This window comes from Cebus imitator, unplaced genomic scaffold (assembly GCF_001604975.1).
Source record: "Cebus imitator isolate Cc_AM_T3 unplaced genomic scaffold, Cebus_imitator-1.0 Scaffold672, whole genome shotgun sequence".
NCBI classification, from domain to species: domain Eukaryota; kingdom Metazoa; phylum Chordata; class Mammalia; order Primates; family Cebidae; genus Cebus; species Cebus imitator.
In genome coordinates, this window is record NW_016107987.1 from 694,874 (window position 1) to 717,306 (window position 22,433).

The following is a 22,433-nucleotide window of genomic DNA, read 5'->3' on the forward strand; positions in this document are numbered from 1 at the left end:
AAGCCCCCTCCTCAGGACCCACAGAGGAGGCTCCGCGTTCCCGCGCAGGCGTCCTGGCCCCAGTGGGCGGAGCCAAGCCCCCTCCTCAGGACCCAGGGAGGAGGCGCCGCCATATTTGCAGGAACGCTTCGGGGGGACCCAGTCTCCTCCTCCGCAGGACCCGCCCGGGAGCCGCCGCTGTCTCTGCAGGGACACCTGGGGACCGTGCGCAGGAAGGACCCGTCCTCCTCCTCCGCAGGACCGACCGCGGAAGCGGTGGCTGCAGGACCCCGGAGGCTGCCTGAGGGAAGGTGAGGGGAGCGGTCCCCCCAGCCCTGAGCGCTGAGGAGGCCGCGCTGCGGGCGCTTTCCTTTCTCATGTCGCATTTATTTTATGTTACAAAGTGACCCTTGCTGGGGTGTCTTGGAGGTCCGTGATTGCAGAACGCCTGAGTTATTTCATTTTTTTTTCTTTTTTTTTTTTTACCAATTTGGGATTATTTGGGGTGGATCCGGGACCGAGGAGGGCGCACCCCGCGACGCGCTTTTGTTCCCGCGCCAGCGCCTCCTTTTCCTTCCCGTGCTGAGCACGTCAAAAGTATTGCCCACCAGGAGGCGGAGGCTGCGGTGAGCCGAGATCGCGCCATGGCACTCCAGCCTGGGTAACAAGAGCGAAACTCCGTCTCCAAAAAAAAAAAAAAAAAAAAAAAAAAGAACTTGAGAAATGCCATTTTGTACAAGCCAAAAATCAGTTGTGGCGACTGCATTCTCCTCGCAGTACCCGCTGACCTTGGCTTCTGTAAGGCTGCTGCCTTTACTTATCAGTAGCTGCCAGAAGTGCTTCCCTTTGCTCGTCAGAAAGGGCTGAAAACTTGCTTGTCCTGCATCCCCTCACCCTCTCGGTCCTAAATCCAGGATGTGGTTTTTCAGCTTAAAACCCCCGGTCCCCCTGAGCTCGGGGCCACGGGTTGCAGAGACGTGGGTCCTCTGTGGTCGCCGGCATGATAAATGACCCCGCAATCTGACATACTTTTGTCTGGGTGCTAACGTTCTACGCTCGGTCCAGAACACCACCAGCACGTGGAGATGTGAGTTTTCACCACATCATGTTAAGTGTAAAGAGTGTCCTTCGTTCAGAGAAGAGTTTTGGGCAAAATAAATTGAAACACCGGATTTGAGCAAAGGAACAAAGGAAGCAGCAGAAGGGTCACGGCTTGGGGCCGCGAGCCCGCAGCGCCTGCTGTGGGGATGGTCCCCTCAGCGTCCCTAGGTACAGCCAGCTGCAGGCTGGGCTTTTTGTCATTGACTGTGGTTGGTTTGTTATTTTTTTTTTTTAAGTCGGTTTAAATATTTCCAAGTTCCGTTTCCGTTTGCTCAGGGAAGACCTCAGGTAAGGCCTCCTTCGCATTTGCTTTACCACGTCAAAACCGTGATTCAGTTTCCTTTTACTTTCCTCGCATGAAAAGCAGTAAATTCACCTTTTTTTGTTGTTATGGAGAAAGTCGCTTTTAATTGGCAACCTATTTGTGATGGCACATAAAATAACGTCTTGTAATTATTGGCATCTTAGATTAGATGAAATACGTTAACTGTATTAAGCTTTTTTTTTTTTTGAGATGGAGTTTCACTCATGTTGCCCAGGCTGGAGTGCAATGGCGCAATCTCGGCTCACCGCAACCTCCGCCTTCTGGGTTCAGGCAATTCTCCTGCCTCAGCCTCCTGAGTAGCTGGGATTACAGGCACGCGCCACCATGCCCAGCTGATTTTTTGTATTTTTAGTAGAGACGGGGTTTCACCATGTTGACCAGGATTGTCTCGATCTCTTGACCTCGTGATCCACCCGCCTCGGCCTCCCAAAGTGCTGGGATTACAGGGTTGAGCCACTGCGCCCGGCCTGCCAAGCATTGTTATTAAACCATAACAGTTTTCTTTTTTCTCCTAGGCTTTGACCATTTAAAATACACTCAATCATCTCCTAACGATGTGGATGCTTTCTGAGAAATGTGTCCTTAGGTGATTTCATCTTTGTGGAAACACCATTGAGTGTCCTTATAAAACCTGGTTGGTGTAGCCCAGTCTGCATGTAAGTTCTATGGTATGGCATAAACCTGTACAGCACGTCTCTGTACTGAATGATGTAGTGACCTGGAACACCATGGTGATTATGCATTATGATCCCAAAATATCCGAGACCAGTCTTAGTCAATTTAGAAACCTTATTTTGCCGAGGTTAAATGAATGCCATGACACAGCCTCAGGAGGTCCTGACAACATGTGCCAAGGTGGTCAGGGTAGACCTTGCTTTTATACGTTTTTGGGAGACATGAGACACCAATCAATATGTCTAAGATGTACAGTCCTTTGGTCCAGTCAGGCGTAACAGCTGGAAGCAGGAAGTGGAGGTGCTTCCAGGTCAGAAGGTTGCATTTTTTAAAAAATCCTTGATCAGCCTTCCACTGAATGCACAATTTAGTTTGGCTCAGCGAATTTGCATTTTTACGTTAACAATAGGGCAGAGGAAGCAATCAGTTATGTATTTGTCTCACGTGAGCCTCAGAGGAATGACTTTGACTTCTGTCTGTCCTTTGATCACAAGGAAATTCCTTGTGGGCAAATCGTGAGGGAGGTATGTAGCTTTTTATCTTTGCTGCTGTCTTATTTAGAAATAGAATGAGAGGCCGGTTTGCCTGACCTTGCTCCCAACTTGACTTTTCCCTTGGCTTAGTGATTTGGGGGTCCTGAGATTTATTTTTCTTTCATGGTATCAAAACATAGAAAAGGTAATGCGTTGAGCCATGAGTTTATGACATGAGCCATGAGTTTAGGAATTTTTCAGCTTCATTATTATCTCATGGGACCACCATCACATATATGCGATGCACAACCATAAAAATCACATTAAGTTAAACTCAGCTTACACTGAGCTGTGAATCCAGATGGTCCTGGAGCCTTTTCCACTGGGAGATCTTTAAGGACATTTCCAAGCTTTTCTATGCTAATTGGTCTATTCATAGTTGCCTTATTTCGTTGCCCTTATTTATTTTTTTGAGACAGAGTTTCACTCTTGTTGCCCAGGCTGGAGTGCAATGGCGCGATCTCGGCTCACCGCAACCTCCGCCTCCTGGGTTCAGGCAATTCTCCTGCCTCAGCCTCCTGAGTAGCTGGGATTACAGGCACGCGCCACCATGCCCAGCTGATTTTTTGTATTTTTAGTAGAGACGGGGTTTCACCATGTTGACCAGGATGGTCTCGATCTCCTGACCTCGTGATCCACCCGCCTCGGCCTCCCAAAGTGCTGGGATTACAGGCTTGAGCCACCGCGCCCGGCCGTTTATACTATTTTGAGGGACATGCAGATTTAAAATTTTTGGACTTACCCAGTGGGCGGTAGCAGAACACTGTGTTGTGTAAGGTGGGAACAAGGAAACAGAACAATAGAAAATCGCAACCGATTGGTTAATATTAGATAACTTCTGATTACTTGTTATGGTAACAGGTAAAGCAGAGTGCGGAAGGAAAATAAAATGGAATAAAAGGAAATAAGATAGAACAGAATGTAGTTTAAATAGTAAGCATAACACAGGTGGTAGTTTATTAAAAGTAAAGGCGAAGCAGACCGAGCACCACCCTCTATGTAGTTAAGAGCAGAGCATGCCCTTAGGTCCGCAGCCCACACATTCCTGCATTTCCTGTTCTTCTGATCTCCCTGGGTGACCTCCCCCCACCTTTCTACCCCTTACCTCAGCCGCAAGACTCTTGAGTCAAATGACCACGAAGCCCAAGATTGTAAAACTCGATTGACTGCCTTTGTCTGAAACCCGCCTCCTGCCTTGATTTCCCGCCTCAAACAGCATATAAGTGAAACTGCCGCTTTTGTTGGGGTCAGTCGCCTTTTTAGGCATGAGTCTGCTGCTGTCTACAGCGTCGGAAACAAAATTCCCTTTGGTCTCCACTGGTCTCTTTGTATTCTTAAACTGTTTTATGCTGCAACAGAGGGGACATGTTTATGCCGACTCAGGTAGACTGGAATCTCTTCAGGGAGCAGGTGATCTCTTTTGGGATCTATCTGCTTCCTTAAAGTTTCAGCTTGGTTGTGTGGCATTCAGTGTGAATGTCTCCGTTCTGGTTTGGCCTGCTCAGTGTGGCCTAACGCAGGCGTTCAAACCAAAACGATGACCTTCCATAATTTGTTTAATAGTTTTCCCCTTTTGGTTAGGTTCTCACCTAGGTGAGGGTGTGACCAAAACTCAGGGCATTCACTATCATTTTGGGTTTCCAGTCTCAACACATCCTTTCAGAAATCAGTGAAGCTTTCTTCTATTGTGACAGCATATTTAATACTGAGAAGGAAAAGGCACTTTTTATCTGGGGAATGTGAGCTTCCTCTAAATTATCAGGTTCAGAGAGGCATGGGAATGAGGCAGCAGTTATGTCCCACAACTCCCCTTAGCTGCTTGCTGTGTAGACTAGACTGTTATCGGCTATAAATTAACCTATCAGTGCCATGTGCCGGACATCATAACTCATACCCTGTAGTTGGACAATATATAGCCAAGCACTAATCAGTGTTATTTCTGTAAACCAGTGGGGATTCCTGACAAACAGCTTAATGTCAGCCCACTCCTTGTCCTCCTTATTTCCTTTGAAAATCTTGTAACAGAGACTAAACAGAGCTTATATCGAAGGATATTTGGGTCTGAGTCTTCCTGGTAGTTGTCCTTACCTTTGTTCAAGTGGACTTATTAATGTTACATTCTGTGTTTCAGCTTCTTCCTTTAGGTCTACAATATGAATATACTGTTGCACGGTATATTTATTCCCACTTCCTGTTGTACTATTTCAATGTAAGGAAGCGTATTTTGAATTTTTTTTCTGCATATTTTGAATTTGATATTGTCAACTGTGTTTCATGAATAACTTTTTCCTCAGAGCATTGGATACTGCTTTGGTATTTTATTACAGAAATAAAGCACAGATACAGTTTTATCATTATCTTCATTACTAGCTGTATTGACATCTAAATTTGGAAACATTCCAGATTGTGGGCTTCTAGTCATTCTTTGTGATCCTCTAAAAGGTAAATTATTTTGTTCCCAACAAGGTACAATGACATCTAAAGTCACATTAAATGTCCTGCCACTTTTGTTCTGTAGTTTGATCAATTTCTGCAAAGCATCATTGAGGAAATAACTTTGAATGTACCTTTAAACTCTTCTGTATTAGAAAGCATCATGATGAAACATTGAATAATTGTGGTCACAAATTCTGTTTCTATTCTTCCTGTCTTTGAATATTTTTTCCAGTGGAAAATATTTGCTTCTCTTGTAGCTAAAAGGAATGATGGGGAACAAAATAAAGAAAATTATTCATAGAATAGGTAATCCAGTCACAATGAATCAATTGGCAATTTGAACTTTTTCTTTTTTTACAAAGCAATACTTTTGACAGTGTCTAGCGGTAAATTGAAATAGTCTCCAAAATGTGAATTTTTTCCCTATTTCTAAGGTGACCAGCTTTCCTAGAGAGTGAGCCATACCACAAGAAAAAAGATATGATAAATATGTTTATGCATATGTGTTATCTTAAAACATGTAAAAGAGGCATTTTTTTGAAATTATAGCTGGGTGTGGTGCCTCACGTCTGTAATCCAAGCACTTTGGAAGCCAAGGCGGGTGGATCACCTGAGGTTGGGAGTTCAAGACCAGTCTGACCAACATGGTGAAACCCCGTCTTTATAAAAATAATAAAAAAAAAAGAAAATAGAAAAAAAAATTGAAATTATATATTAGTTTGTGTAATTTACTTTGTAGCATCATGAATGCTCTTATTTTAAAAAGTAGGAGTAGTTACTGTCAATTACTACTAATTGTTAGTACAAATAATTAAGCAGATATTTGAAAAAAAAATACAATGTTTTAATCAAGGTTTTATTTTAAATCGGTTTTAGAGTCGCACAGAAATTGGGCAGAGAATGCAGATTTCCCATGTAGACCCAACCTAGTTTCCCCTCTTATTGACATATCAACATGTATCAGATATGTTACTAACATCTTTCTTTCTTTTTTTTTTTGAAATGGAGTCTTGCTTGCCCAGGCTGGAGTGCAGTGGTGTGATCTCAACTCACTGCCACCTCCGCCTCCTGGGTTCAAGCAATTCTCCTGCCTCAGCCTCCCGAGTCGCTGGGATTGTAGGTGACTGCCATCACACCTAGCTTTGTGAAAAACTGCCAAAGCATCTCCCAAAGTGGCTGTACCATTAATGCATTCTACCAGCAGTGAATGACAGTACCTATTGTTCTTCAACATCCAATTGTTACTGTTGAGGTTTCTTTTAGAGTCCTGCAGTTCTCCCAGGTGTGCAGTGATAGATCAGTGTTATTTTAATTTGCAGTCTCCTAATGAGACATGATGTTGAGCATCCTTTTGTGTGATTATTTGCTATCTGTATATATATATATTTTTTTGAGACAGCATCTTCCTCTGTCATTCAGGCTGCAGTGCAATTGTGTGATGTCAGCTCACTGCAACCTGTGCCTCCCATGTTCAAGCATTGATTTTGCATCAGGCTCCCAAGGAGCTAGGACTACAGGCACCCACCACCACAACTGGCTAATAATTTGTATTTTTAGTATGGAGGGTGTTTCGCCTTGTTGGCAAGGCTGATCTGGAACTCCTGACCTTAGGTGATCTACCCACCTGAGCCTCCCAAAGTGCTGGGATTACAGGCATGAGCCACCATGCCTGGCATGCTATCTGTATATTTTCTTTGGCTGGGTGTCTGTTCAGAGGTTTACCCAGTTTTAATTAGGTTTTTAGTTTTTTTTAGCGTTCCTATGAAGAGTTCTTTGTTTATTTTCAATACAGTTTTTAAAATCACATATGCATTTTGTAAATATCTTCTCACAATCTGTCTTGTCTTTTTGTTCTCTGAATAGGATTTTTCACAGTATAAAATTGAGTTTTATAAAGTCTGTTATGAATATTTACATGAATTGTCGTTTGATGTTGTGTGTTAAAACTCAACACCAAATTCAATGTTACATAGATTTTGTTTTAGATTTTTTATAGTTTTGCATTTCCAATTATAGTCTGGACAATTTTGAGTAGGTTTTTGTGTTTTAATTTGTGTGTACATTCATTTCATTCTAAATGGCTTCCAGATAATTCTTCCATTACTATATTTGGGAAAGCTATGGATATAGTGGACTTTGTTTTGAATTTCCAAAATGATGACATTGAATAAACTGGATTTCCAAAATGATGACATTGAATAAACTGGATATTGAATTTTATAGGTATTTAAGGACAAACAGGAGGGGGTGTGTGTCTGCTGAGAAACCGTGAGCAAGAGCGCCTGTGCTGAGCCGTGGCACCACCAGAGTGTCCACAAACCCACCCCCAACTAACTTCCCTCTGAGGTTCCAGAAGCCGCAAGGAGCTTTATCACCCTCAGGGCAGCACGAGGGTCGTGTCAACTTGGTGGTGGTCACTGGTGAGTAAAAACCTTCCTGTCCACGGCCCTGAGTGCAGAGGAATCTTTAGCGTACTCAGCAGAGGAAGAAATTTATCCAGAAAAATGGAACCCCCAACTCCCTCTGTTTTGACTGCACCCTGATATTGTCAACGTCCAAGACACAGTGACTGCTAATATATATTCTCACAGTGGCCTATAATAATCACACTGTGCCCTAACTCAATATAATATCCACACTATGTCCTAACAGTGATCTAATATCTACACCATCGCTTCTAATACCAGTGTAATAGTGTCCACACCGTGCCCTAACACTAATATACCCGCACAGTGGCCTCTAACATTAAGAAATGTAATAATATCTACTAAGTGGACTCTGTTGACATTGAGACTGTTGTGTTTCATAGCTTTGGCTGAACTGTAGCCTCTATAATGGATTTTGATGAGGTCTCTGCTTTCCTGGCATGATATTGATAAGGTTGTTTTGAAATTAATTTACTTTCCAATAATGTCATACTTGTAGGAAACTTCCAGCAGCAGGACAAAGTACAAACTGTTTCTTCTGTTAGATTCCCCAGCAGTTATTGCTGTACCAGATTTACAGTGTTCCACAAAATACTTCAGTATGTTTTACCCAAAGTACCAACACTCTCCCAGGTAACCAGCACATCACCCCTAGATCAGGAAATCAGCATGGTTCCTACAGGACAATTCAGTCTACAAACTCATTTCACTTTTACCTCCTGCTCTACCTGGGAGTATAATGTGTTTTTCATTCTGATCCAGTTTTCTTTTCATGGAACTATTCCCAAGTCTTTCCTGCGTATTTGTGACCTTGACACATTTAAACGGCATGCAAGTTTTTGTTTAAACACCTGCCTTCAGGTTTTTGGGGTATATACCTAGGAATGAAATCATTGAGTCATACGGTAAATCTATTTGCCACTGTTTGAAGAAGCACTATATTATTTTACACAGAGGCTGCACCATTTCATATTGTCACAAGCAATGTTTAAGAGTTCAAGTGTCAGCCGGGCGCGGTGGCTCACGCCTGTAATCCCAGCACTTTGGGAGGCCGAGGCGGGTGGATCACGAGGTCAAGAGATCGAGACCATCCTGGTCAACATGGTGAAACCCCGTCTCTACTAAAAATACAAAAGATTAGCTGGGCATGGTGGTGCGTGCCTGTAATCCCAGCTACTCAGGAGGCTGAGGCAGGAGAATTGCCTGAACCCAGGAGGCGGAGGTTGCGGCGAGATCGCGCCATTGCACTCCAGCCTGGGTAACGAGCGAAACTCCGTCTCAAAAAAAAAAAAAAGAGTTCAAGTGTCTGCACATCTTTGTCAACAATTTTTTTTTTTAGTATAAATATTCTAGTGTGAGTTAAGGCATATCTCTATGGTTTTAATTATGACTAATGATATTATGCATCTTTTTAGGTGCTTGTTGGGGCACTGTGTATTAAAGTGCTTTGTCAATTTTTACATTTGGTTGTCTTTGTTGAGTTGTTATTTATATATTTTGGATAACAGACACTTATGAAGTATCTAATGTGCAGATTTTTTCTTCCATTTTTTGGGTTATTGGGGCATAATAAGAGTTAATGTGTGGTCTCTGCTGTGGTGTCCTGAGACAGACAGAGAGCTAAGCCTTTTGTCCCGAGGCAGTGGTAAGCCTTAGGAATGTATGAAGTGACGTGTCCTTCATATGCTAATGAGATGACTGATGACTGGGGGGACCTGGACAGCCTCAGTGGACCTGGCTGCCAAGGAAACCAGCCTTGTCATTAGAGGATTTCAAATTTCATCTCCCCTCCCAACTCTGTTAAGGAGAGAGGTGCTGATGGTTGAATTGATCACTTGTGGCCACTGATGCAGCCAATCTGCCTGCATAATAAAGGACAGGGTTAGGAGAGGGTCTGTGCTGCTGACCATGGGGAGATGCTGGGAGGAACACAGGAGAGGGCATGGGAGTTCTGCACCCCTTCCACATCCCTCACCTTGTGCATCTCTTCATTTGCCTGTTCATTTGTAGCCTTTAAAATATCCTTAGTAATAAGTCAGCAATAGTAAGCACACTGTTTTCATGGGTTCTGTAATGTGTCATGCTGAACCCAATAAGGGTGTTGTGGGAGCCTCCAGTGTGTAGCCAAATCAGACAGAAGGTAACCTGGGAACCTGCTATTTGTGATTGGCATCTTTAGTTACAGTCTTGCAACTGAGTACCTGTATTTTCTTAAAGAAGAAATGAATTAGTTTTACTGTTTTCCTTTTTCTGCACTTCCTGCTTAGCTCTTTAGGAATGCTTTTATAAGATTTACTGTGTCTCCACTAGACACTTCCTACACTGGAAACTTTTCTTACTGTACATTTACTTAGAAGCTCCAGGGACTAAACCTTGCAATAAACTAGGCATCTCCAAACTCTTCCCCCACCAGGAGACGCCAGTCAATTTACAACCTGGCTCTGCCCTGGTCGTGCTGGCCAGACCACCTAATGGATAAAACATCAGAGCAAGTCCCATAGACCCTGCAACTCCTCACGCCATCCCCTGCATGCCATTCTGCAAAGTCCCCCTTTTAAATCTCCCGCTTTCCACCCCAAAAGTGGAAGTTTTCTAAAGGCAAGAGCCTGTATGTTCCCTTCATCTAAGCTCTGGCATTAAGTCACTTTCTTTTTATCATCCTTGAGTTTGTCAATTCAATTTGCAAGCAACAAGAGGCATGACCGGCGTTCCTACGACTGAGCCCTTAGCCTGCGGGGTCTGATGCTTTCTCTAGTTAATGTCAGAACTGGATTGACATCCAGCTGGTACCCAAGATTTGGTCTGTGTGGGGAAAAAAACCAATGCATCTGTTAACAAAAGTGTCCTGTGTTGAGTGTTGAGAAATAGAAGACAGTTGTTTTTTCTATTACAACAATTTCGTCGTTCAACCTTTTTTTTTTCCCCATGTTTTCTGAGGCATAAAAATTTTGAATTTTGAGGAAATCAATTGATTTATTTTTCCTTTTGTGGTTTCAGTGTCAGATCTAAGAAACTACTGCAACATCCAAGGTCTTGAAGGACAAACTGTATGCTTTCTTATAGAGTTTTTAGTTTTGCCATATTTAGGTCTTTGATCCATTTTAAGTTAATTTCTTCTATGTGGTAATAGGTAAGGCTACAATTTCATTTCCCTCTATGTGGATAGCACGTTGCCTTACATCACTTGTTGAGCACAGCATTTCCCCCCCCAATTTAATGGTTATGGATCTTGTCTAAAATCAGTTGAGCATGGAGGTATTGTTTTATGTCTGGACTCCCAATTCAGTTGATCTTTCTGTTTATTCTTGTACCAGTATCACGCTGTTTTGATTACTATTGCTTTGTAATAAGAATTGAAATTGGGATGTACGAACCTCTAGATTTGGAGTTATTTTTCAGGATCGGTTTGGCTTTTCAGGCTTCCTTGAAATTCAATATAAACATTAGGATCAGCTTTCCCATTTCTGTCCCAAGGCCTTTGGGATTTTAGTAGGAATAACATTAAATCTGTAGATTGCTTTGTGTAGTTTGGCAAACTTAACAAATATGGTCTTCAAATCCATGAATGTGACATGTTTTTACATTTATTTGGGCTTTAATTTCATTAAGCAATGTCTTATAATTTCCCCCTTCTAAGTTTTACCCTTTGATTACATTTATTTCTAACCATATTACTGCTATTGGTATTATTTAAAGTGGAATTATATATATATTTTTTGTTTGTTTGTTTTTGAGATGGAGTCTTGCTTTGTCACCAGGCTGGAGTGCAGTGGTGCAATCTCAGCTAACTGCAACCTCTGCCTCCTGGGTTCAAGCGATTCTTCTGCCTCAGCCTCCTGAGTAGCTGGCACCACAGACGTGTGCCAGCACACGTGGCTAATTTTTATATTTTTAGTAGAGACAGATTTTCACCGTGTTGGCCAGGATGGTCTCGATCTCTTGACCTCGTGATCCACCTGCCTCGGCCTCCCAAAATGCTGGCATTACAGGCATGGGTCACTGCACCCAGCACTTAAAGTGAATTTTTATAATTTTGTTTTCAGATTATTCATTGCTAGTGTATACATATAAAATGTATTTTTTGGCCAGGCACAGTGGCTCACGCCTGTAATCCCAGCACTTTGGAAGGCCAAGGCAGGTGGATCACCTGAGGTCAGGAGCTCAAGACTAGCCTGGCCAACATGGTGAAAACCTGTCTCTATTAAAAAGACAAAATTAGCTGTGCATGGTGGCATGTACCTGTAATCCCAGCTTTGTTGAAAGCCCTTTCTATAACAGCTGAGAGAATTATGGGGTGTTTTTCATTCATTCTAACAACACTGTGTGTTACATGAATGGTATCGATTTACTGGGATAAAAACTCACGTTCATGGTGTTTGACCCTTTCCCAATGCTGTTGGTTTAAATTTGCCATTAGCTTGTTGAGGATTATTAAGTCTACATTTCTGAGGTTACAGATCAGTCCTTGAAGTGGCTTGGCACTGAGTAGGAGAGATCAGGATGAGGTTGTGCGTAGACTGCAGTTGGTATTTAGTGTGTCAGCCTATTACAAAATCAGGAGATAAGGGGTGAAGGGTTCAGAGTTAACCAATTAAAGATTGTGGCATAAGGACTTTCAGATGGGAGGTTCAGGTTGGTGGTTGGGAGTTGCATGGTAGAGATTAGAGGGCGAGATCAGGTGAGTAACAGGGTTAGGTTGCGAGGTCAGGATTACAGTGAAGGATTAGGGTGAAAGAGTTAGTGAGGTTTAGGATTAGGGTTACAGTAAAGGCTAGAGTAAGCTTAAAGTTAAGTCTGAAGACTATGTTCAGTGCATTTTTGTATAAGTTGTAAAATGTTCATCCATGTTCATTTCGTTTCCTGTGGTTTACAATTAATCATCACTTCTTCATTTTTAGAAACACATGGGTAGTAGGCTCTGTGTCATTTTGCATTTCTAGAACGATGGTGCTGAACACTTCACCTTTAGACTCTCTTTTTTTTCAAATTTTATTTTTTACTGCATTTTATGTTATAGGGTACATGTGAAGAACATGCAAGATTGTTGCATAGGTACACACATGGCAGCGTGATTTGCTGCCTTCCTCCCCTTCACCTATATCTGGCATTTCTCCCCATGCTATCTCTCCCCAACTCCCCACCTCCTGCTGTTCCTCCCCTATTTCCCCCCTACAGACCCCAGTGTGTAGTGCTCCCCTCCGTGTGTCCATGTGTTCTCATTGTTCAACACCCGCCTATGAGTGAGAACATGCGGTGTTTGATTGTCTGCTCTAGTGTCAGTTTGCTGAGAATGATCGTTTCCAGGTTCATCCATGTCCCTACAAAGGACACAAACTCATCCTTTTTGATGGCTGCATAATATTCCATGGTGTATATGTGCCACATTTTCCCTGTCCTTAAGTAGTGTAGCAGGACGGCCACAACAGGGCTCGCGTCCACCAGCAGCGGCGTGAGCGCCAGGGCCCTGCAGTGCCCCCAGCTTCTAGTAGAGGGTGTGCGAGCCCTGCTTTTCTAATCCTGGGGCCACAATACTGCCCATTTCCTCCACGCAGTCCCCTGCGAGGGCAGGAGCAGGGTTCTCAGCACAGACCAGGGGATGCCCCTCACTTTGGGAAACCTCGAGCCGGCATCCACGGTGAGTACCATCTTTCCTGTTTGCCATCCTGACTGCTGAGGTACAGAGATTCTTCGTGTGGAAAATTAGAAACCAAAAACCACGGTGAATCCAGCGCAGCCAAGGCTCTTACTCCGCACTCAAGGTGAGGCGGCCTCGGGGCCACAGCATAGGCTCAGAACAGACATGCAGCATCAGGAGAGCAAACAGAACACCTGCCACACTGATGGTAACCACCCATAATACCAGTAACGCTCCATCTGTGGTGCCGGCGTCAGCACCCGTTGTACAGATGTCACACCCGTTATGGAAAGGCAGCAGCCGCCATGCAGGTCTGATCCCGGGAGCTCGGATGTATCTCTCACAGCGCACAGAACGCAGGAATGCTTGTGAGTGCTCACGTATCACCCAGAACGACTGTGACGCAGTCAGACTAGCGCAGCACCTGTCACACTCATATAACCCCCAGAACATGCATGTGTTTCTTAGAGTGCACACATATCACCCAGAAAGCCCGTGACAACATCCGACTCAGAGTGCGCATATCACCTGGAATGTAGAAGTGAGACCCACTGTCTCAACACCTAGAACACGAATGTATCCCTCAGATCACATACGTGTGCCCAGAATGCCAGTGACACTGTCAAAGTGCACATATCACCTGGAATGTACAAATGATGCTGTCAGATTTACTCAACGTCCGTCACACCCATATAACCCCGGGAACACGCATGTGTCCCTGAGAACACATAACACCTGGAATGACTGTGACACCGTCAGACTCAGAGGGCTTTTATCACCTGAAACGCACAGGTGACGCTGTCAGACTAACACCCTTCTCACTCATGTAACCCCCAGAACACGCACGTGTCCTTCAGAACACACATAATGATCAGAATGACCCTGACACCCATCAGATCAACGCAACACCCACCACACCCAACCCCCAGAACACACGTGTCCCTTGGGGCACACATATCACCCAGAACGCCCCTGACACTGTCAGACTAACACCACACCCATCACACGCATATAACCCCTGGAACACGCATGTGTCCCTCAGAACACATATCACTCGAGGCGCAGACGTGGCCTTTGGAGCATTTGCAGCACCGAGGATGGGACCCTCTGGCTCTCGCCGGGGCACCGGGTTCACAGCCTGTGCTGGCCTGGGTTTGGGCTGAATTTGGCATCTGTTATGGAGTGTGCCGTTGTTCCTGGCTTTCTGACATGGTATTGACAGGCTTGGAATTTCAGTTAGCATGACTTCTGTCTCTCCGATTCCCCAGCAATTATTGCTGTGCCAGCTTCACACAAAATACCCGTGTGTGTGTCACCAAAAGCAGAAACACCCCCCCGGGTGACCCCCACATAACCCCCAAATCCGGAAATACATGGTTTCTTTTTCTTTTCTTTTTCTTTTTTGGAGGCAGAATGTTGCTCTGTTGCCAGGCTGGAGTGCAAAGGTGTGATCTCAGCTCACTGCAACCTCCACCTCCTGGGTTCAAGGGATTCTCCTGCCTCAGCCTTCCCAGTAGTGGGATTACAGGTGTGCACCACCACCTTGGCTAATTATTTGTATTTTTGGTAGAGACAGGGTTTCACCATGTTGGCCAGGATGGTCTTGATCTCTTGACCTCATGATCCTCCCGCCTCGGCCTCCCAAAGTGCTGGGATTACAGGCATGAGCCACCGCGCCCAGCTAAGAATACATGATTTCTATGTGAAAGTCTAGTCCACAGACCTACTTCACTGCCTTCCCCATTCGGCAGAAAAATGTCTCTTTCCATGTGGGCCCAATTTCCTTTTTGGGAATTCTTCCTGTCACTCTCAATTTTCTTTTCTTTTATTTGAGATGGAGTTTCACTCTTTGCCCAGGCTGGAGTGCAATCGCACGATGTCTGCTCACTGTAGCCTCCGCCTCCTGGGTTCAAGAGATTCTCCTGCCTCAGCCTCCCGAGTAGGTGGAATGACAGGCATTTGCGACCATACCCGACTAATTATTTGTATTTTTAGTAGAGATGGGATTTCACCATGTTGGCCAGGCTGGTCTCAAACTCCTGACCTCAGGTGATCCACCCACCTCGGCCTCCCAGAGTGCTGGGGTGACAGGCGTGAGCCAGTATGCTCAGCTGATGCTGAGTTTTAACAGCCTTGACAGATGTAAAGAGCAGAGATGACTCCACGTTGGGTCCACCCAGCCTTTCCTCCTGAACAGGTGCAGAGCCCGCATTCCTGGTAGGAACCTCTGGCCTGGTGCCGCATTCTGCTCAGTGCAGCCCACCTGGAGGTGTTCTCATCTATCCCACAACCACTGGAGATCTCACTTGATAGTGGCATATTTACTGTCCCCAAATCATCCTGTCAGGTTCTGGATTTAACATTGCCAATAGTTTCTCAGTGGCCTTAGAACCATGGCCTCCAGACCCTGAGCGCTCATGCCTGCTGCGCTCTCCCATCCAGTCTGCTACACCTGCCTGCAGTCCCACTCATGGGGACACAGGCTCCTGGGTGTCTCGGCAGGGATTTTATGTGTGTTCTCCCAGCCCATTCACCCAGTGACCACCTCAGGTTTTTAAGGCTTTGTCTGGATAAGTTCTTAGAGTCATAGCAGTTATGTAAAAGTACAAAAGTTAATGTGATTTTTCTAAAGTCAAGGAAATAATCCATTATTAGATCATCTGTGAGATGACCTTCCATTTTTTTTTTTTTTTTTTGAGATGGAGTCTCCCTGTGTCGCTCAGGGTAGAGTGCAGTGGCACAATCTCTGCTCACCATAGCTTCCACCTCGTGGGTTCAAGTAATTTTCATGCGTCAGTCTCCTGAGTAGCTGGGAGTATAGGCACCCATCACCACACCCAGCTATTTTTTTCTATTTTTAGTAGAGATGGGGTTTCACGGTTTTGGCTATGCTTGTTTCAAATTCCTGACCTCATGATCCACCTGCCTTGGCCTCTGAATATGCTAGGATTAAAGGCCTTAGCTAGCATGTGCAGCCTATTTTTAACTTTTTGAGAGAATACCAAACTATGTTAAAAGTAGGCTGCACCGTTTTATGTTCCACATACAGTATTTCAAGGTCGTCATTTCTCTGCGACCTTGAAACACTTATTAACTTTACATTTCTTACATCACAGTGTTTCTAGTGTGTGTCTTCGTTGTTTCCATTTAGATGACCATAATGATAATGGTATTGATCATCTTTTTATGTGCCTGCTTTCAGTTTGTATGGTTTATTGGCAAAGTGGGTGTGCAACTGTTTCTCCATTTTGTAATTTTGTGGTTTTTGTTCTTGAGTTATCCAAATTATACATTGTAGTTAACAGACTGTTATATAATGCACAAATATTTTCTTCCATTCTATGTGTTTTTTTTTTTTTTTTTTTTTTTTTTTTTTTTTTTTTTCTTTCTTTTTTTTTTGAGACCCAGTCTTGTTCTGTCACCCAGGCTGAAGTGCAGTGGCGTGATCTTGGCTCACTGCAACCTCCACCTCCTGGGTTCAAAAGATTCTCCTGTATGAACCTCCCAAGTAGCTGAGATTAGAAGCTCTTGCTACCATGCCTAGCTATTTTTGTTTGTTTGTTTTTTGAGGTGGAGTCTTGCTTTGTTGCCCAGTGCTATAGTGCAATCTTGGCACACTGCAGCCTCCACCTCACGGGTTCAAGGGATTCTCTGGCCTTGGGCTCCTGAATGGCTGGGATTACAGGTGTGTCCCAAGATGCCCGGCTAATTTTTGTGTTTTTAGTAGAGACGGGATTTTTCCATGTTGATCAGGCTGGTCTCGAACTCCTGAACTCAGGTGATCCACCCACCTTGGTCTCCCAAAGTGCTGGGATTACAGGTGTGAGCCACTGTACCCCGCCACTCACAGGCATTTTGTTTTTCTTTTTTTTTTTTTTGAAATTGGATCTTGCTCTGTCAGCCAGGCTGGAGTGCAGTTGCCTGATACCGGCTCACTGCAACCTCCGCCTTCTGGGTTCAAGCAATTCACCTGCCTCAGCCTCCCAAGTAGCTAGGATTACAGGTGCATTCCACCATCCTTGGGTAATTTTTATATTTTTAGTAGAGACGGGGTTTGAATATGCTGGCCAAGCTGGTCTTGATTCCTGACCTCAAGTGATCCATTCGCCTTTGGCCTCCTAAAGTGCTGGGATTGCAGGCGTTAGCCACTATGCCTGACCTCTCTTTTTTGAGACAGGGTGTTGTGCTGTTGCCCAGCATGGAGTGCAGTGGTGCAATCTTGGCTTCCTGCAACCTACACATTCTGGGCTGAAGCAATCCTCCCGCCTCAGCCTCACAAGTAGCTGGGACTAAAGGTTTGTCCCACCATGCCTGGCTAATTTTTGTATTTCTAGTAGAGGTGGGGTTCCGCTATGTCGTACTGGCTGGTCTTGAACTCCTGGACTGAAGTAATCCACCTGTGTCGGCTTCCCAATGTGCTGGGATTACAGGCATTCGCTGCTATGCCTGGCCTATTTTTAACTTTTTGAGGAGGTACCAAACTACATTAAAAATAGGCTACACCATCTTATATTTGATATAAAGTATTTAAGGGTTGTAATTTCTCTCCCACCTTGCTAACACTTGTCATTTTGCATCTCTTGAATCTTAACCTTTCTAGTGTGTGTGAAGGAGTATGTCATTGTGGTTTCAGTTTAGATGGCTATAGTGATGATGGTATTGATCATCTTTCTATGTGCTTGTTTTCCAACTGCATGTCTTATTGGCGAAGTGTGTGTTCAACTGTTTCTCCATTTTACAAATTTGTTGTTTTTGTTGTTGAGTGATCCAAATTATACTTCGTGGTTAACAGACTGTTGCTGTTGGACGTATAATGCACAAATATTCTCTTCCTTTCTGTGGTTGTCTTTTCAGTTTCTTTTTCTTTTTCTTTTTTTTTTTTTTTTTTGTTGAGACAGAGTCTTGCTCTGTTGCCCTGGCTGGAGCGCAGTAGTGCAATCTCAGCTCACTGCAACCTCTACCTGCTGGGGTCATGCGATTCTCTTGCCTCAGCCTTCAGAGTAGTTGGGATTACAGGCGTGCACCACCACGCATGGCTGATTTTTGTATTTTCAGTATAGATGTGGTTTCTCCATGTTGGTCAGGCTGGTCTCAAATTCTTGACCTCAGTGATCCATCCACCTGCCTTGGATTTCCAAAGTGCTGAGATTACAGGTGTGAGCCACTGCACCCTGCCAGTCCCAGGCATTTTGTTTTTCTTTGTTTCTTGTTTTTGAGACGGGATCTTGCCTGTTGGCCAGGCTGGAGTGCAGTGGTCTGATACCAGCTCACTGCAACCTCTGCCTCCTGGTTTCAAGGAATTCTCCTGTGTGGGTAACCCTCCATATATGTACAGAGGAAAGAGAGCTAAGCAGAATCCTGGCACAATTAAGACCTGGAGAATATCTCAGTTTATAGTGTTAGTGCTGTTATTTCCTTTTATATAATCCTTTATATAATCATATATTATAGAATTAGGGCTTGGAGATTATCTCAGTTTATAGTGTTACTACTCACTTATTTCCCTTTATACAATCCTGTATATGTAATCATGTATTAGTTCATAGAGTGAGTGCCTGAAGAATATCTTACCACTCAGTTTTATGCGTATATATGAAACTATATCTTAGTTTATAATGAGAGGAATGCCTAGAGTTGATACAGTACATAGCATGAATTAAGGAATAATCAGCTTATAGTTGGAGGAATGGCTGGTCCGAAGGTAGTGAGTTATCTCAGTTGATTGTTCACAGTCAGTTACAGATCGAATTCCTTGCTCTACTCTTTCCCCCTTCTCACTACTGCACTTGACTAGTCTTAAAAAAAGAAAAAAATAAATAAAGTTGGAGGAATGCCTAGAGCAGACACAGCACAGAGCATGATTTAAGGGAAAAACAGTTGTACCAGGACAAGAATCCATGGCCCCTGACGCTCTGGCTTTGTATTTCTGGTTGTGCTTGCCTGCACCCCCACCAAGAACAGGGACTTTTTCATGGGTGTCCGTCTCAGAAGCCCCCCGGTGAGATTCAAGTACCGCCTTTGGACATCTGGGCTGCAGACCCTGACGGAACGACGGATGAGTGCACTCGCATCATGACAGTGATTTCTGTAAGCTAGGGATGGCCATTGGCTACTTTCAGAAGGTGAAACGCATCCAACTCACCAAGACCCTCTGTTCATCCACCCTCCGATTCCCGTAGATTTTACAACAGAGGCTCTAAGTTAACATACTTGTGGATAATTAACTGGTTAAAAGAATGGTTTTACGACTGATAAATCTTTCGGTGCCTTCGGTGCCAGGGCCTAAACACTATTAACAGGTAAGTTCCCTTTGATCTCCTGGCAGGGCCACTCAGCACAAAATTTACACGTGTTAACAGAGTGCTGACAAAGAAATGTGGGGTAAATGGAATTAAATTCAGAAGCTCTTTGATTGTCTCTCTTTCCTATGCTGATGTCAACGAGGCCGCTGCATTCAGCTTGCCTCAGTAAAACCTTTTGGCCTTCCGAAAGGTTTGAGATCACAATCTATAATTTTTCCTAATATTTAATGTTCTGTCAGCCACCCAAGTAAATATCAACACTCTGGCACCATAGCAGTTTGAGGGCACCCCAGCCCAGAAGCTAAGCAGGGTCAGACTTGCCTGGAGCTTGGATGGGGGGGCCACCTGGGAACAACAAGGGGTGGAGGCTTTTGACTTTCCCCTTCTGTTTCCCTGCTTGTCCCAATGCTCCCCAACCGCCCCTGACTCACTGCCTCCCCCTACTTTTTTCTGCCTGCCTTCGCCCCCATGGAAGCCCTGTACATTCTTTTGGGGGTCTGCCCAGCAGCCCTCAGGCATTATAGCACCCTGAGGGGGCCAAAGCATGGAAGCTAAGAAGGGTCAAGCCTGGCTGGAGCTTGTATGGGGGCTGCCTAGAGACTGGGCACTGCAGGCTTTTAGCTTTTCTTTGCTTGTTGCAACGCTTCCCAACTGCTCCCAGTTTTCCATCAGCCTGCAAGCCCATGGCAGCCTAGGACCTCCTGGTAAAAATCTGTCCCTGTAGACACCAGGTGTCATAGCAACCTGAGGGTGCTCCAGCCCGGGAGCTGAGCAGCGTCACACCTGGCTGGGGATTGGATGTGGGACTGACTGGGGGTACAGGGGGACAAAGGCTTTTGGCTTATTGCTCCCTTCCCGATTTCCCCCGATAGTAAGGCTTTCCACACACCCCCAACTCTCTGCCCAGGCCTTTTCCCTGCCTGAGACCCTGCCGTGGCCCAGGACCTCCCTGAGGGGTCTGTCTCTGAAGTCACTGAACGCCATCGCAGCCTGAGGGCACCTCACCCTGGAAGCTAAGCAGAGCATCAGGCCTTGCTTGGGCTCATATGGGGAACCGCCTGAGCACCTGGAAAGACCGGGGGCTGGAGGCTTCACTTTTTGCCTTCTTCAAGTTTTCCCCTGCTTGTCACAACACTTCCTGACCACCACTTGACTCTCTGTCCCCCCTTTCCTGGCTGTCTACCTCCCCACTGAGACCCGTGTCATCCCTGTGAGGGTTTCTCTCGGCAGCCCCCAGGGGATGCAGCCTGGAAGTTAAACAGGATCGGGTCTGGCTGGGTCTTGGATAAGGGACTGCCTGGGGAGACAGGAGCTGGTGGCTTTGGCTTCCCGATTCCTTCCAGTGTCCCCTAGCTGTCACAGTGCTTTTCAAACCCCTCCCAACAGTCTGGCTATTTCACGTTCCCACCTGCCTGGGCCCCCGCCAAGGACAAGGACATTTCCATGGGTGTCTCTCTCTAGGGTGACCTTGAGGTGGCTGCCTTCAGCATGCCTCAGTAAAATTTTTGGCCTTCCAAAAGTTTTAAGATTACAATCTACAACTTTTCCTAATGTTTAATGTTTTGCCAGCCACCCCAAGTGAACATCACTATCTCCCCCTTTTTCTTTTCAACAGTAGCAGGCTTTGCTGCCTTCCACCCACTGAGTCCTTCAGCCGTGGGTCAGTCAGGTGAGGGGGGTCCTTGCTTTTATTCCAGCTTTGCCTTTTAGGATTAACAAATAGCACAAGACAATTAGGAGCAGAATTAGCAACAGTCCTTTCCAATCACAGACCGACTCCCAGTGCTTGTCCCTTGTCCCAATGCTGCCCAACTGAACCGAGACTCACTGGATGCTACTTCTCCACCCAAGAGCACCACCACAGCAGCCGGAGACATACTTGTGGATGTCTGCCTGATGGCCCTTGGGTGCCATGGCACCCTGAGAGGGCCCCAGCATGGATGCTAAGTAGGGTTGAGCCTGGTGGGGGCTTGGATGGGGGGTTGCCTTGAAAGATGGGGGGCTGGAGTACCCCCCTTTTCACTTTCCCCTGGTTGTCACAATGCTTTCTCAATGAACCCCAACTCTCTGGCCAGCTGTTTTCCACCTGCCTGGGTCCCTGCCTTGTCCAGGGACCCCCCTGAAGGGGTTTGTCTTTGAAGTCATGGAACTCATTCACAGCCTGAAGGCACTTCAGCTGGGAAGGTAAGCAGGGTCCGGTCTGGCTTGGGCTTGGATGGGGGACAGCCTGGAAACATGGGGGCTGGAGGATTTGGGCATCCGGTTCCCTTTTCAGTTTCTCCTGTTTCTTGCAAAACTTCTCAACCACCCCCTGACATTCTGGCTATCTCTTTCCCACCTGTGCACGCCCGCGTCCCTGAAGGCGCCCCAACTGAGAGGTGAAGCAGGGTCGGGCCAGGGTGGGGTTTGAATGGCGGGCTCCTTGGGGAGACCAGGGGCTAGAGGCTTTCAGCTTCTCCCTCCCTCCCGGATTTTTTGCTGGTCAAAGCGCTTCCAAAAGACTGGCTAACTCTGACCCTACCTTTCCATCCCGCCTACTCCCACAGGGACCTCCCAGTGGGGATTCATCGTGGAATCTCCCAGGCACAATATCAGCTTGAGGTCACCCAGAACAGAGCTCAGCAGGCTGGGACTGGCTGGGGCCCTCCTGCTCCCTTCCCACATTCTTCTGCTTGTCACAATGCTTCCCAACTGACCCCTGACTCTCTGGCCCCTTCTTTTTCCTCCTCATGCACCCCCCACTGCAGCCCAGATCTCCACGTGGGGTCCATTTCAGCAGCCAAGGACCACCAAGCAGGGTCAGGCCTTGCTGCTACTTGTATGAAGCACCACCTGGGGAGACTGAGGGCTGGAGGCTGTTGGCTTTAGCTCCCTTTCCACTTTCCCCACTTGCCACAATGCTTCCCAAATGCACTTGTACTTCCTACCCTCACAGCAACTCTGGACCTCCCCGTGGGGCTCTGTCTAGGCAGCCCCAAACACCATAACCGTCTGGGGGGGGAACACCATAACTGTCGGGGG

At 45.6% G+C, this 22,433-nt stretch overlaps 1 long non-coding RNA gene across 1 annotated transcript in view; it reads left to right on the top strand.

Annotated features, from left to right (window-relative positions):
• Nucleotides 1-6,622: 6,622 nt before the first annotated feature.
• LOC108295982 overlaps nucleotides 6,623-22,433 on the top strand; it is a 23,611-nt gene continuing 7,800 nt past the window's right edge. The window contains exons 1-4 of the long non-coding RNA XR_001821689.2: nucleotides 6,623-7,469; nucleotides 21,028-21,081; nucleotides 21,184-21,359; nucleotides 21,488-21,596. This is a non-coding gene — a long non-coding RNA (uncharacterized LOC108295982). The remainder of the gene's footprint in view (nucleotides 7,470-21,027; nucleotides 21,082-21,183; nucleotides 21,360-21,487; nucleotides 21,597-22,433) is intronic.